We start from the raw sequence: 17367 nt of genomic DNA, 5'->3' as shown, positions 1-17367 counted from the left end.
CGCCAATCACATGCGTGTGTTTCGATCTGTCATTGTTGATTGTGAATTTGATTGACACTTCTATTATAGAGAAAGGGCGAATAGCAGTATTAAAATATTTCTTCTAATTACTTTCCTTTCAATGTGCACGAATCCATGCACTGGGACATTCGTTTCTAACATATTTGAGTAATTTAAACTTGAAAAAAATTCTTAATACTTAGAACTTTAATAAATATTCAATTTTTTTAAATTCTCTGCATCAACTATATTAAGAAATAAGGTCCCATCCTCTTCTTGACCTACATCTAAGCAACAGCAACCAAAGCTTTCAAAAGCAGCCAGGAACATTATGTTTCTGAAGGTTGTATATCTCCAAAACACTGTCTTTGAATTTCCAAATTTAACTTGTGTTTCAGAAGAAATAACAAGTTAGTATAAGACTGTCTAAATTGCCCATCTGCCTTCCTACGAGGCAATCTTGGGTTTTAGAAACAGTCCGTCTCCAAACATTCAAATTGTAAACCTTATTTCAACAGATGCTTTGTGCAATGTGTAGCAACTATTTCCATATGTTTCACAAGGCAAAACAAGCTGGTTTATGACCCTAATTTGCATTCACCTTTGCATTCTCCTTCATGTATCTGGAGCTGGACCTGCCATGTCTCTAGGACATTTAGGCTTCGCATGGAAGCAAGAAAAAAATGGGCACTGCATCCCCTGCTGTTGCCATCTGTGATGTAGGCTGGGAGCAGGTGTCTTGGATACATTGCCTTTGGAAGAAGCTGAGATAAAACAGTTTTCTAAATGACTGTGCAATGAGGCTTTCAGGCAAAGGCCTGCAATTAATTGACTGTTGAAAATCAAAACCATAATATTAGAGCTGAAATAATTTTAGCTATCAATAATCATTGACTTTTAGGGAATAAGGACTTTTATAACAATATATGTTACGTCATGTTCAATAAAATTGTGCATTAAAAATACCAGGGTTCATTGAAAACTACAATGATTTACAAGACGTATATCTGTCAAAGGACTTACATACGTTATGTAAAAAAAATCCTGCAACTGCAACACAATAACAAAAGGACAAATGTACTAATTTGAAAATGGGCAATGCCCAGCTGGTGTTGCTCAGTGGTTTAGTGTCGATCCATGCACCAAATAAATAGGTCACCGGTTCTGTGTTGCTCAGTGGTTTAGTGTCGATCCATGCACCAAAGAGGTCACCGGTTCTATTCCCAGTCATGGCACATCCCCAGGTTGCAGGCTCCATCCCCAGTAGGGGGTGTGCAGGAGGCAGCTGATCAATGGTTCTCTCTCATCATTGATGTTTCTATCTCTCTCCCTCTCCCTTCCTCTCTGCAATCAATAAAAATATATTTTTAAAAACACATATGTCCACACAAAGACCCATTCATGAATATTCATAGCATCTTTCTCTATAACAACCCAAAACTGTATATAATTTAGATGTCCACGAGGAAAAAAAAATAACCAAATTATGGAATGTTCCTACAGAGACATACAACTAAGCCATGAAAAGGGCATACCGCTGGTGAACACAACACGGATAAATACTATGCTGAGGGAAAGCAGGCAGGCACATACGCAGTGCATACTGTATAACTCACTTCCAGAATTGGCTGAACTAACCCGTCAGTGACAGAGATCAGATAGGTGGTTGCTCCTTGTGGTGGTGATGGCGGGGAAGGGGGAGTGACCGGCAAGGGCACAGGAGAGCTCTCTGGGGCTACAGAAATTCTGTGTTTCCCTGCGCATTTGTCAAACTGGTTGAACAGTAAAGTTAAGATCTGAACTTTTTGTGGTATGGTCATTATTCACCCATAAAAAATACTTTTAAAACTTTAACAAGAACAGAAATAGCAGGGTTGATGAGTTAGCATTAGGTAGAAACCAGAGCACTAACACACATAGTTATTGAGTTATTAGTACCTAGGAAGGTAACTTGGATCACTGAGACATGCATGTGAAAATGGCCAAAGGCTGCCTCGCAGGATACCAGATACTGTTGACCCTTGAAATGGCCTGGTGCTGGCGGGGTGCCAATGAAATGCTGGTGGCAGTGGGTCTCTGAGGCAGGGCAGCCACAAAAGTGAGTGCAGAAGATGGTACAGTCGGCCACAAGCCAGAGCCCCGCAAGGCAGGGGCAGCGCTTCTCTGGGGAGCAAGGCCCAGGAGCAGACACTTGTTTTTAATTTTCTTAAAAGACGGCAGAAAGGGCTCCTGCTGCCTGTCAGCAGCCAAGGGAGGTTACGGTTCTATTCCTTCCAACCAGATCTTATCCCCAGGAAAATCGAAAATAAAAACAATCTAACGCCCATAGTAAACTAACATGCCCTTACTCATCTGCCAATCATGATGAGGCAATTAATGTGACAGGAATATGCCCTAGCTGACAGTGATGGCGAACCTTTTGAGCTCGGCGTGCCAGCATTTTGAAAAACCCTAACTTAACTCTGGTGCCGTGTCACATATAGAAATTTTTTGATATTTGCAACCATAGTAAAACAAAGATTTATATTTTTGATATTTATTTTATATATTTAAATGCCATTTAACAAAGAAAAATCAACCCAAAAAATGAGTTTGCGTGTCACCTCTGACACGCGTGTCATAGGTTCGCCATCACTGCAACAGACGGCACCAAGTATGACCAAGCGCTAGTTACTGTTTTGCATTTGTTATGTTACTTATAAATGAGCGACTGCTGCATTTTCTGGAAGAGGATACTGAGGCTCCAACAGGTAAAGTGATTTACCCAACTCTCTCCAGTTTCTCCTTTGCAGGAATCGGAACACGGGTTTAACTTCAAATCCCATGCTCTTAATCATCAAGCTATACTGCCTCCTAGGTTACTTCATCCATACCAGCACCCTTCATTGGGGAAAATTTAGGCCCCCATCTCATTAGAGGTGTTGAGAGAGCTATACCTGACTTTGGTTTTCTCCTTGGCTCACATTTCAACACCTATCCTAAAATGTCTTTATCACCTGAATGCCCCTTTCTTGTCTCATTCCCCTCTTGTGTACTGACTGCTGAGGACATGGGGCTCTCACCTTGCATCCATCCGCAAAGTTGTAAGGCTGTTGTCTGTCCCTTATCTCATGACCTCCATGCTAAGAATAGCAAGCTAGAAGAATTTCCAGTAAGATCATCTAGATGAAAGCCTTCTCTAAACTATACAGTTCATACATAGACATTGTTCCAAAAAGGAGTTATGATAAACAGAACCTTCTCAGGCTCTCCCCCCAATGAAAAGTTCTTGGTTTCTAAAGGTAATTCCCTCATTGTCTATTAAATGAGTGACTCAATGATAATTTCATGTCAGATAGGAAAGAAAAAAAAGGATGAATAGTAAAGGGGTTATGGTTTAGATGAGGTCAATTAGTGTATGTTTCATGTATATTAGATTCACCCTAGTATGTTGAGTGCACACCCTAGATCTAAGATGTTTTTATTCCCTTTTTAAAGTAAACATCAATTTACTCATACAGTATTGCCTTTGTAACAAGATGCTTAGGTACACACAAAGGCAAGAAGCAGCAGAAAACATACAAGTAACCGTTCAAGAAAGGTAGCCGTTCTAATGGCACCGCTCATGGAGGCAAGCACGTATGCGGGTTATGTCGCAAATCAATCCAGTCCTGGTGGCACATTGAAAAGCTGAACACTATTCTCCATTAAGCACTAAATTCTGAATGTCTAGTCAAATGGCATAAACAGCTTCCTGGTTCCAGTTTGTGACCACTGTCATTGACCTGAGCAGATGAACAAAACAACTGCATCCCACACCATTTGCTAGCGAGCCCTTCTTAGATGGAACAGAAAGTAGTTGCTTTACATACTTAATGACTTTATTAAGCTAACCGGAAAGTTTCAGAAGAACCAATGGATTTCAATATTTTTATTTTCTGACCCAGAATTCAAATGTTGACTCAGAACTCCAACAGCATGTGGTGGCAGTGGTCATGGCAGGAGGTGCAAGGATGTTTGTGTGATCACCGTCTTACCTCAGTGACATTTAGTCAGCCTGTCTGGAAAGTCTGCTCTATAGAACTTGTCAAAAATATCTGCTATCTATCCCTGACCGGTTTGGCCCAGTAGATAGAGCGTTGGCCTGCAGACTGAAGGGTCCCAGGTTCGATTCCAGTCAAGGGCATGTACCTTGGTTGCAGGCACATCACCAGTAGGGGGTGTGCAGGAGGCAGCTGGTCGATGTTTCTAACTCTCTATCCCTCTCGCTACCTCTCTGTAAAAAAAAAAAAAATGAATAAAATATGTTTTTGAAAAAATATCTGCTACCTACATTTCCCTCTTCTTGCAAAGGTTGATTTTTTAAGAGAATTATTAGGAAGATCATCAGAAACAAATGGTTGTAAGAGAACAATCTTGACACATTTGCCTTCCTTATGTAGCAAAAAATACCATTAAGTAGAAGAGTTCCTAAAGCCAAGCAGGTTGTGAGCACCTAGGGACAGAAAGGAGTCATCCACCCTACTTTATCCACCCAAAAGAAAATGCATGCATTCAACCCTGAGCAGTTGGGTTGAATATTTTAATAATTTTAATATTTTTTGGACCAATTATCTCCTGAGGATAAACTGGGAAGACAGTAGCAAGTTCATAATATCAGAAATGTATATTTTGAGATAAGTTACAAAAGTTGACTTCAAAGAAGAAATCATGGGGGTTTGGGAGAAGTGATAAATTCTTAGTTTTATAAAATATGGGGGTGTGTGTATAGTATCGATTTAATCAAAAGATAAATATAACTGCACCAAAAGATTAGTCCTCTTAGCATAGTGTCCAAAGCAAACACACCATAAACCAAATTTGGTTATTATTCATGCCTCAACCTGAACACTTCTAGTCCTAAAGGGACCTTCTCTGAGGCCCTCTGGGCAATATTAAAATAACACACAGATTGTGTCATTCAAAGCAAGCCTTACATTGTGTGACAGAGTGAAACAACGTAACCCAATACTTAGAGTTATTAAAAGCTAGCAAGTTTAAGAAGAATAATAAAATGTTGCATAACCACTGCTACTTTAAAACTAGCCAGTTCCTTTAAACTCTTAGATACCCTTCTCAGATAACAATAGAGAGGGTACAAGAAATCCAAAATAAACACATCGAGAAGTTCCATCTCTAGCTTGCCTTAAGCTTATAGTTTATTGTTTATTATCCACACCAACAGCTTCCTATAAAAAGAACATTTATACTTAGAACAAGAAGCTGGCTGAACAAAGTCAGTTGTCTGATAAATGGTCAAATAAATAAGCTTTATATGTTTATGGTGTTGTTGTTGTTGTTTTTGACATTTTTAGAATAAAATAAACTTATACATAATCTGACATCTGTAATTTGACAGTTGTCTTCTCACCTAAATCCTTAGTAAACACTTACCCACTTTTAGGTAATGTAGAAAAACGAAAAAATATTCTAACTTGTAAAGCAAAAATATATATGTAAAGAATACATTTTAAAAGGATGTTCACACATATTTAATATTTTGACACACATTAAATTCATAAGCATTTTGTCCAACCCTAAAATAACCGCTTAAAAGAAAACAGAGAGGAAGGGTCTTTTCTACCACAAGATGGGTCCAAACTAGCTAATAAAATCAGGGCAGAATCCACAAACAATTTGCAGGCTCAAATATCCCAGGTGAACAAGATTTTTCCCCCTTGTTTACTGTTTCAGATATTGAGACGTTTTATTTAATTTTTAAAGCATTAACAGTCTCGGACAAGTTTAGCAACCGAAAGGAAAGCCAGTGGTTAAAGCAATCTACCTAGCTACTAGGCAAATGCCTCTGAACGCCCACAGTACGCCTTCTGGAACCATTTCATTGTCATAACTGTCTCACTAATACAGCAGCTGTAATCTCTACAAATGGCTGCAGTCCTTTCACCCCACCTCAGAGGGGACGAAACTGGGCCGTAACAAATATTTGCTACTCACTTTTCAGTTTCCTTGTCTTCTGCTCGAGGGCCTGGCAAGTGTTCACTAACTCGGTATTTATAGCCTGGAGACTCAGTTGTTCTGAAATTGCTTCCTCTGATTGATGCAGCAACGACTTCGCCTTTTCCCTGGCAGAGTGGGCTGTGCCCTCTCGGTCCTCAACCTGGAGACATACAGTTAATACTGGATTTTCACAGTGTGTCCCGGAAAGAAAGCCATTGAGCGCACACTCTTATGCACAGGAAACTGCAAATGTGCTTTTGTTCTCAGGGAAGTGATAAGCCTCCACTGAACTTCTGCAATTCTGTGTTTGCATGGGCTTCGTGTGCCCCAGCTCTATCCACCGCCCTAACAGTCCTGATATGTCAAGTTGCCTCTTTCTGCAGAGCTGCCTCCTTTCTCAGCAGACTGTTGACACCGCCTCTTTTACAACGCCCCCCTTTACTTCCTCCGCACACTGCTAGTCTCCAGGGACTGAACTTCACAGTTCCTCTTTGGGGTTTTTTTTTCTTTCTTTCTTTCTTTCTGTTGTTGTTCCTTCTCCATTTTTATCTCATGGTTTTAAGGACATCTGAGGAGGCTTCCCCTAAATATAATATAGTCAAAGGCCGCCCTACCTGCTCCTCTGCATCCTCTAGCCGTTGACTGGCTTCTTGGACCTTCTTCCTGAGGATGGCTTCCTGGTTGACAGCATCTTCTTGCAGTTGTTTAATGGCTTCTAGTTGTTTCTGCCTGGAGTTAAAAAAAAAAAAAAAAGTCCAAACCACAAGCTGTCAGTGACATTTCAACTAAGAGTCACCCCTGGGAAGTTGTGACAAATTCAGACTTCATACATTTCCTCAGAGATCAGAGGAAAGAGTGAAAGTGTTTACTTCATACAAGTGCTTCTCTAATATAGAATTTAAATTAAAGCCATCGTCTTGATCACTTAGCCTGATGTCCTCACTTTACAGATCAGGATGTGTAGTTTCCTATTTTACAGCAGAATATTCAGTTCCCCACAGGCTGCATTCATAGCACTTTGCATTGGTGGCCAACTGCTTGCAGTGGTTCTCAACCTTCTGGCCCTTTAAATACAGTTCCTCATGTTGTGACCCAACCATAAAATTATTTTCGTTGCTACTTCATAACTATAATGTTGCTACTGTTATGAATCGTAATGTAAATATCTGATATGCAGGATGGTCTTAGGCGACCCCTGTGAAAGGGTCGTTGGACCGCCAAAGGGGTCACGACCCACAGGTTGAGAACCGCTGGCTTAGAGGATGGAGCTACAAGGAGGTCACAGTAGCAGGTGCAATATTGACACAGCACAGCTAGCTTTTGCAGAAAATAAAAAAGAATGAGTGAGGGAGGAAAAAGAGAAGAAATAGAAACTTTATTTCATGACCTTAGCCTTTCTCCTTAAAAGTTGCCAATCATGGTAGAAATGTGTGCCATGAGGACAGGAAGGGCGCTCCCAAGCTCACACGAAACCCAGCTGTTAGTATTTCCCCTGCAGTCTTTTCTTTCTGAAGACCTTCCCCTCCCTTTCTTCCTCACCCCAATCTCTTAGTGTTGTTATGTCACCTCTCTTTCGGATCTGACCTTAATTCTCAAAATACGTCAAAATGCACCTACTCTGATAACAGAGGAGATTATTTGAAGTATGCTATGTATCAATATATCAGTGACTATCTGGAAACAACTTGACCTGAATAAGGATCTTAGCTCAAAGGGATGACAAACTTTGGGAGTTTCAAAGCAGGGAGGGAAACATTGTCAAGTTTAGGCCGTTTGGGTGCCTCCTCAAATGTTAACACACAGAATCCCATTGTGCGTTGTCATAAATCCTGCCCTGATTACAAAAAGGACCACACAAAAGACAAGGATGGGTAAGAATGCTTTACCATTATAGTGAACCAGCAAACAAAACCCTAAACAAAATTAAAACCATCTGAACACATATTCTACTAAGATTGTACAATAACTTATAGTCAGAGCTTTCTTTTCTTAAATCATGGTGAGAACATTTAACATGAGATTTACCCTCCTAACACAGTTTTAAATATATAACACAGAGTTAACTATATGCACAATGTTATACAGAAGATCCCTACAACTTTCTCATCCTATGTAACTAAAACTATATCATTGAAGAATTGCAACTCCCATTTCTTCCTCCCCTAACCCCTGGAAACCACCATTCTACTCTCTGCTTCTATTGGTTTGATAATTTTTAACACCTCATTTAAGTGTAATCATGCAGTTTGTCCTTGTGTAACTTATTTATTTCACTTGGCAAAAGGTCCTCAAGATTCATCCATGTTGTCGCATGTGGCAAAATGTCCTTCTTTTCTAAGGTTGAATATTATTTCTATACCGCATTACTTTATTCATTCACCCACTGATGAACATTTAGGCTGTTTTCACATCTTATTCTGAATAATGCCGCAATGAACAGGAGTGTGCAAGCATCTCTTCGAGATTCTGTTTTGACTTTTTTTGGATATATACCCAGAAGTGTGATTGCTAGATCATATGGTAGTTCTATTTAAAATTTTTTGAGGAACCTCTCTACTGTTTTCCGTAGCAGTAGCACCATTTTATATTCCCATGAACAGTATACAGAGTTTCAATTTCTCTACATCCTTGTCAACACTTGGTATTTTTTTGGATTTTTTTTTAATGACAGTCTTCCTAACAGGTGTGATTCATTCATCATTGTAAATGACTCATTGTGGTTTTTATTTGCATCTCCCTGATGATCGGAGATTTTGAGCATTTTTTTTCATATACCTGTTGGCCAATTGTGTATCTTTTTTGTTTTTGTTTTTTTGAAAAATGGCTATTTAAGTACTCTGATCATTTCTTTTCCCCCAACTACACATTTTTTTATTCCCATCCCCCAGCCTCCATTTTGGCAATGATCAGCTTGTTCTCCATATCTATGGTTCTGTTTGTATTTTGTTTTATTAATTTGTTTTGTTTTTATAGATTCCACTTATAAGTGAAATCATATAATATTTGTCTTTGACTTATTTAACATAAAACCTCTTCTTTATCCATTCATCTATTGATTGACATCCATGTTCCTTCCATATCTTAGCTAATACTAGTAATGCTGCAATGAACATAGGGGTAAATATATCTTTTTGAATTAGTGTGTTTTTTGTGCATGTGTTTTTGTTTTTAATAAATACCCAGAAGTGGAATTGCTGGATAAGGCAGCACCCCTTTTAATTTTTTGAGGAATCTCCATAGTATTTCCTATAGTGGCTACACTAATTTACAATCCCACCAATAGTGCACAAGGGTCCCCTTTTCTCCACATCCTCTCCAGCACCTGTTCTTTGTTGATTTATTGATGATTGCCAATCTGACAGATGTGAGGTGATATCTCATTGTGGTTTTCACTTGTATCTCTCAAATGATTAGTGACATTGAGCACCTTTTCATATGTCTATGGGCTATGTCCTCTTTGAAGAAATGTCTATTCAGGTCCTCTGCCAATTTTCAAACTGGGTTATTTGGTGTTTTTGTTTGTTTGTTATTGAATTGTAGAAGTTCCTCATGTATTTTGAATATTAACCCCTTATCAGATATATGGTTTGGAATATTTCCTCTCATTCCATAGGTTACCTTTTCACTCTGTGAATTCCTTTGCTGTGAAGAAGCTTTTTAAAGTCTGATATAGATCAACTTGTCTATTTTTTTCTGTTGTTGCTTGTGCTTTTTGGTGTCCTATCCAAGAAATCATTGCCAAGAACAATGTCATGAAGTTTCCTTCCTCCCCCAAGATTTTCTTCTAGGAGTTTTACAGTTTTAGGCTTTATGTTTAAGTCTTCACTCCATTTTGAGTTGATTTTCATAGATGGTATATAATAAGGGATCAAATTCATTCTTTAGCATGTGGATATTCAATTTTGCCAACACCATTTGTTGAAAAGACTATTGTTTTTCATTGTGTATACTTGGCACACTAGTCAGAGATCAGGTGACCAAATAAGCATGGATTGCTTCATTCTCTTCTCTTGGTCTCTATGCCTGTCTTTAGACCAGTACCATACTGTTTTGATTACTGTAGTTTTATGATATATTTTGAAACCAGGAAGTGTGATACTTTCAGATTTGTTTTTTCTCAAGATTGTTTTGACTGTTTCAGGTGCTTTGTGATTCCATATGAACATTAGGATTGTTTTCCTCTATTACTGTAAAAAATGCCATTAGGATTGCCCTAACTGGTTTGGCTCAGTGGATAGAGTGTTGGCCGATGGACTGAAGGGTCCCAGGTTTGATTCCAGTCAAGGGCATGTACCTTGGTTGTGGGCTCTCATTGATATTTCTAACTCTCTATCCCTCTCCTTCTCCCTTCCTCTCCAGAAAAAAAAAAATCAATAAAATATATATGTTTTAAAATACCATTAGGATTTTGATAGGGATTACATTAAATATGTAGGTTGCTTTGGATAGTATGAATATTTTAACATTATTAAGTCTTCCAATCCATGAACATAAGATGTATTTCCATTTATTTACGTCTTGATTTCTGTCAGCAATGTTTTGTAGTTTTCAGTATACAAGTCTTTACCTCATTTGTTAAGTTTATTCCTAAGTATTTTATTTATTTGGATGCTATATTAAATGGGATTGTTTTTTCAGGTTTCTTTTCAGCTATTTTATTAATAGTTTTATAGAAATGTAACTGATTTTTGTATGTTCATTTTGTATGATATAAAATTAAATTTGTTTATTAGTTTTAACAGTTTTTTTGGAGTCTTTTGGGTTTTCTATATATAAAACCATGTTATCTTCAAACAGAGATAACTTTACTTCTTCCTTTCCAATGTGGATGCCTTTGTCTTGTCTAATAGCTCTAGTACCATATTGCATGGAAGAGGTGAGAGTGGGCATGCCTGCCTGCCTGCCTTATTTCTGAACTTAGAGGAAAAGCTTTCGGTTTTTCACCATTGAGTATGATGTTAGCTGTGGGTTTTTCGTAGATAGCCTTTATAATGTTGAGGTAGTTTCCTTCTGTTTCTAGTTTTTTGAATACGTAGTTTTATTATGAGTGTTGAATCTTGTTAAATGGTGTTTTTTTTGGAATCAATTTAGGTGCTCTTGTCATATTTATTCTTCATTCTGTTAATGTGCTGTATCACATTAATTTATTTGTGTATGTTGAGTCATTCTTGCAACAAAGGGATAAATTTCACTTGATCGTGATATATAATCATCTTTTTAATGTGCTGTTGAAATTGGTTTGCCAGTATTTTGTTGAGGATTTTTACATGTATATGCATCAGGGATATTGGTCTATAGTGGTGTGTGTGTGTGTGTGTGTGTGTGTGTGTGTGTGTGCAGTGTTTTTGGTGTCAGGATAATGCTGGCCTCATAAAATAAATCGGTAAGTTGTCCCTCCTCTTCAATTTTTTGAAAGAGCTTCAAAAGTTTGCGTTAATCTTCTTTAAATGTTTGATAGATTCACCAGTGAAGACAACTGGTCCTGGGCTTTTCTTTGTTGGGAGGTTTCTGAATATTGTCTCAGCCTCTTTACTAGTTATTGGTCTGTTCAGATATTCTGTTTCTTCTTGATTCAGTCTTGGTTAAGTTGTACGTTTCTAGGAACTTATTTATTTCTTCAAGGTTATCCAATTTGTTGGTGTATAATTGTTCATAGTAGTCTTTTATGATAGTTTCCCCTACTGTGGCATCAGTTGTAATGTCTCCTCTTCCATTTCATATTTTACTTATTGGAGTATTCTCTTTTTCTAAGTCTAGCTAAATATTTGTTAATTTTGTTTATCTTTTTTTTTCAAGAACCAACTATTAATTTCATTGATTTTTTAAGATTTTTTCCTATTTTGTTTACTTCTGTTCTAATTTTTATTATTTCCTTCCTTGTGTTAAATTTAAACTTTGTTTTTTTTTATAGTTCCTTGAGAAATGATCTAAGCTCTCAAGAGTCCACTATCATCTGAATGAAAGCAAAATGACTCTGCGGACCAATAGAAATACATACTTAATAATATTAAATTTTTAATAACTTGTATGTGTATGCATATATAAGATAATACATTTTATGTACTTTATAAGTCATAACAATCTTAGAAATAGCTTTTAAAAATTAGATAGAACCATCTGTTAAAAACATTTAACAGCCGGTCATTATGGCTCAGTGGTTGAGCATCGACCCATGAACCAATAGGTCACTGGTTCTATTCCCAGTCAGGGCACATGCGCAGGTTGCAGGCTTGGTCCCCAGTAGTGGGAGTGCAGGAGGCAGCCAATCAATGGTTTCTCTCATCACTGATGTTTCTAGCTTTTTATCCCTCTTCCTTCCTCTCTCCCCTAAAATTAATAAAAACATTTAAAAAAAGAATTGTTTATAGCATTAAAAAAATTTAACAGCTGTTGAACCACTGAAGATTTTTCTTTTATTGAGATTATTATCACAGTAAGAGGTAAATATTAGCTTTCAGTGTGTATTTTTAAATTCAGCAACTCTCCTTGCTAACATGTTAACGCTACATCTTGATTACTACTCCTGCCAAGTCTGAGTCTCCCCCAGACTTAGGCATCCAAAATAGATTTTAGTTTCAGACCACAAACCTCTAAGTCAAGGGTGCCTCTTCTCTTTCTTGCATTCCCACAACTAATTCACTAGCATGTCAGATATGATCCATCCTCAAAACATAGTTTGAATCCAACCATTCCTTACCACTTTTACAGCAATCACCCGGGCTCATGTTACATCTCTCACCTGGACTACTGCAATAGTTCTTAACTCAATGTTTTTGTCTTGCTTTTTTACCATGACCCAGTAAATATAAATAGTTTATATTTCAAGCAATTACACGTACACACACACAAACACACACACACAGTCACAGCTGAAACAAAAATGTTATGAAACATTACTTACTCTTACTATATGTAATACACTCTGACATTTCATATGTATTTTTTTAATGGGTCATAATCCAGTAAGTTGGTTTCAGGATCTTTAACTGGCAATCTATTATTGAAAAAGCCCGTCTCACTAGTCCACTGCTTTAAACCTTGCCCTCTATAGATAATTTTCTACCCAGCAGCCAGAATAATCTTTCAAAACTTTTCTGCTTATAACCCTATGATGGCTTCCCATCCACTCAGAATAAAATCCCCACTCCTAAACGTGAACTGAAAGGCTGTGGACCTGACCCCTGACTGTCTCTCTGGCCTCATCTCCACCGCTGCTCAGAACTCACTCCACCCCAGTCACGCTGGCCTCTCACCGATGCTCAAACATACCAATCTCATTACAACCACAAGGCCTTTGCACTAGTTAGTTCCTCTGCCTCAAACTCTGTGAGATCATTACATAGCTCACTCTCTCATTTCACTCAGCTATCCACTCAATTGATCACTCCTCAGACAGGGTTTTCCTGGCCATTTTTCTAAAATTAGTTTCTCCTGACCCTGTCATTCTTGGTCTTCGTATCCTGCTTTAATTTACTTCATATCAATCTGGCATTACAGTATATAACTATATGTTTATTTGTTTATCATCTGTGTCCCTCAATAGATGTTAGTTTCATGGAGGCAGAGATTTCTGTCTCGTTTCCTATAATTCCCTAGTACCTGTGAGGGAGGGACAGGGCAACGGAGTCAGGCAAAGAGCTGACACTTTGATGTTGTCCAATGATGACATGCCTTTCAAACCAAGCCTTTTGAGGTACATTTTTTTTCCCACTACCTCACCTTGACTCTTGGGTATGTGCTCTGACTGGGAATCGAACCATGACCTCCCAGTTCACAGGTTGACACTCAACCACTGAACCACACTAGCCGGGCTTGACTCTCAATTCCATTCCTCTGCTCTGGAGCCTAGTTATCTATGTCAGAATGGAAGCCTTCTCCTCATAAGTTTATAGCCTCTGAAAGTTGCCTTTAAAAAATATTTCCTACCTCATCTAAAGAGAATACTTAGTCTCACAAATTTCTCCACTCATTTTCTCATGCATAGTCAAAACCCATAGCCAAGTCATTTGGTGTATAGTGTTGATATGATTCTGTCTATTTTAAATTATGTCTATAAGTCAGGGGCTAAACTTTTCTTACATTTATAAGTAGTATTTTTCCCACTGCTAGGTTTCCAGAATATTTTTAATGAACATTATATCAGATTTTAGCAAGTAGATAGTGGGGGATTAATAGTTGCAAGAACATGCGTTTTGAAGCTGGACATATCTAGATCTGATCCCAGTTGTCACTTAATCTTACCTGGATGACCTTGGGACATTATCGAACCACTCTGGAGATAAATACACGTCAAATTCTTAGCACTACATCCAACACAGTAAGCTTTCAACAAATTGCATCTACTATTATTTAACTGGGCTTCTTGTGTGTCTAGTAGATAATACAGAAGATTCATGTATTCAGAGATGACTCTAGTAGTAGAGGCCTCTCTCAAAATAGTTCTTTGTTGCTAAACAGAAGAATTTCAATGCTCCCTTTTGTGGAGACGGTATCTGGGTAAGGAAGCTGCATATCTCCTTAACCCACAGCTTTACCACTAAGGGGAAGTCTCGGCTCGCTGCTTCTTAGGAAAAGCAGAAGATTATTTTCTTGAGAGTTCCTTCTGGTATTATCTCTGGCATCTAGTTTCCTTACTGAGGGGGAAGAAAATAGTTTTTCTCCTGGCTATTTTTTAAAGCAACCTTGGCCTCTAATGACATTTTTTTTTACCTTATTAAAATTCAGTATACACCCATGTTCATTCATTCCTTTGAAAAGCACTTCTTAAGGGAACACTTAGTATGGTACTAGCAGCTATAGAAACAGGTTAACAAAAGATATACTCACTGCCCTTGTGTTTAGTATATGTGCTTTACAAACTACAAATTTCAAGAATCCCCCATAATCATAAGAATTAAGGTGAGAGAAAGGGTTAGTTGGTAAATTATTTTATATTTAGAGCCCTTTATTCCCCAGACTCTTTTCACTTGAGATTTATCTCCTAGTGTCCAATGTGATGCATTGTATCCTAAGGTGGAACACGAAGCCCAATGGGATAGGAGTCAACAGACCCAGCATCAGGTTCTTCCATTAATAGATCTACCTGTGGGTTTTCCATTAACTCTCAGATCTTGATCAATTCACTTCACATCCTTATGCCTCGGTCTTGTGTAAAATAATGAGGTTTTACTAAATGGTCTCTAAGGCCCCTATGGTTAGAAGAATTCTATATTCTGTAATTCCAAATTCCTTCTCTAGAGAAAATAACTCTGATACTGGTTTTCCACAGATTTTAAAGTTCACTATTTGCAATTTTGAATATATTAGTCAATTTTACACTGTTTCACAATTCGAGACTGTCAGACAAAATGTCTTCCCTGAAAAAGTATCATCTGAAATCAATACATAGAACTTGGGAAAAAATGAACTGAAGGCTATGGCCCAATCATAACGGTGTCAGGTTCAGAAAGCATGGGTTTCTTATACATAAATGATCGTCACCTGGAAAGATATTCTTTTCCGAAATAAAAATATTCCAGCCCGAATCTCTTCAAAATCTCTATCAACTTGACAAACTCTTTATCAAGAGATTCTTTGTGGTTTCCCAAGCTCTTCAGCATTAATACGCAAAAATTTAGTTTTTCTTCCATGGTATATTTGAATTCCTACAAGGAAAATCACAAAACAAACTCCACTATTCCAGTGTTAAATATAAACATGACAGAGGCAATATGAAATGCTGTGGCCATTCTCCTTTCAATAGTACTCCCTGTTATTATTCTAATTGAACACATACTAACTCTTAATTGCCCAAAGACTGATTATCCTTTAGGTTGATTATCTCAACTTAACAAGTAGATATTGGGTACTTATCAAGTGCATGAAATTGAATTTCATTTGTCTTTCTTAAGATTGTGGGTTCCTGACCATTTCACCAATCATCACAATTGCTTTAGAATAGCATGGGACAAGGAAGTGCGATAAAATCAGTATCTGTTGATTAGCATTTTCAAGAGCAACTTTTTAAAAAAAGGTTTGGCAAAGGGGTTGAAATTAACATTCCAGAGTTTCCTTCTTGTTTTAGTGTAATTTAGGGGCTGATAAACATTAATAGTTGTCTGGCAATCAAGAAGTAGAGATAATAAGTGATAGATAAATTAAGGAGATTTATATGGTTCTTTCCTAACAAAACTGGAAATGGCTACCTAAGAAGCTCATGGTTTTCCAATGTTCTGCAAATATTGGGAATAACAAAACTGTCAGATTCTCAGGAATAAGATTCTTTTGCACACTAACCATCCTACCAGTGTCAGAGAATTGTAATAAGCCAATGTTAAGTGGCTTGGACTAGCCAATTCTCACAAGAATTCAAATAAAATAAACTCTTTCATTAAGTCATATTATTTAGTCTTTGTTTCTCCAACATATAACACATATCTTCAAACTCACTCACTCACTCTCACCTTTTCCTCACCCTCACCCTCAAAGACGTTATCCTAACCGTCACGCTCACCCTCACCCTCATATGCACATTCATACATCCACCACAGACACTCTACACAGAGCATCAAACTGAGATAGCAGAAGACTTCAATAATGCCTGATATGGTACTGTACATAATGAGTATTACCTGGGTTTCAAAGGTAGAAGGGAAATCAGGAAAATCAAAAAATACAGAACACTTACAGTAAGCATGTTCTCCCACTTTTCTTTCACAGTAATTTCTGGACTAGTTACCCACTGGAGAGGACTGTCAATGAGGGCTTCCACTTCAGAAACATCTTCATGCTGAAAAAGAGTTTCACATCTTCAACTAGGAATTCAGGGGGAAGACGTATACTATTACATAAGAACTAATATAGACCAAAGTTCTATTATAGAGTAACCTAGAGAAAAGTTCCTTCTCAACTAACGCCTCTCAATGACTTGCCTTTACCCCAGGACGTTGCCATGGGTAGATGCTACCTCTTGTCAGGTTCTCTATTTATGCTGAATGTGCAGAGATAGAATCATTTTCCAGCAAAACCTATCCATTTTTATCTTCCTCTCAAATAGAAGGAAACAAGCATTTTTGTGGATTTTTTTCATTTGTCAAACTAAATACTACCTACCATACACGCTAGGCACTGTGAAAGGGACTGGAAATATCAACATGAAGATTCTCTGCTTTCTCTGACCATCTAGAGTTTCCAGTCACATATCAAAATGAAGAAAGAGGTGCTAGTCATTAGCTAGAAGGAAATTGCTCAATAGATACCATGTCTTCAGCCCTTTGATAATAAAGATTAACCTGTAGGAAAACTATGCTCAAGCAATCCATATCCAATGGTCAGTTAGTCCTGATTGACTCAGAACTAGAAGATCAACTTCAGGAATGTTTGAGAAAAATTTTCTCTTTCATAGTAGGATGA

General features: G+C 37.7%; 1 protein-coding gene across 4 annotated transcripts in view; it reads right to left on the bottom strand.

Moving 5' to 3' along the window:
- LRMP (lymphoid-restricted membrane protein) overlaps positions 1 to 15523 on the bottom strand; it is a 60628-nt gene extending 45105 nt beyond the window's left edge. For all 4 annotated transcript variants that reach the window (XM_014544250.1, XM_014544249.1, XM_014544252.1 and 1 more), the window contains exons 1-3: positions 15457 to 15523; positions 6591 to 6705; positions 5974 to 6136 (exon numbers count right to left, since the gene is read on the bottom strand). The gene's annotated coding sequence lies outside the window, so the exon portion shown is untranslated. The remainder of the gene's footprint in view (positions 1 to 5973; positions 6137 to 6590; positions 6706 to 15456) is intronic.
- Positions 15524 to 17367: the final 1844 nt, after the last annotated feature.

Source organism: Myotis brandtii, unplaced genomic scaffold (genome assembly GCF_000412655.1).
Source record: "Myotis brandtii unplaced genomic scaffold, ASM41265v1 scaffold358, whole genome shotgun sequence".
NCBI lineage: Eukaryota > Metazoa > Chordata > Mammalia > Chiroptera > Vespertilionidae > Myotis > Myotis brandtii.
The sequence above is the reverse complement of the archived record's forward strand: the minus strand, read 5'-3'. Positions and strand labels throughout refer to the sequence as shown.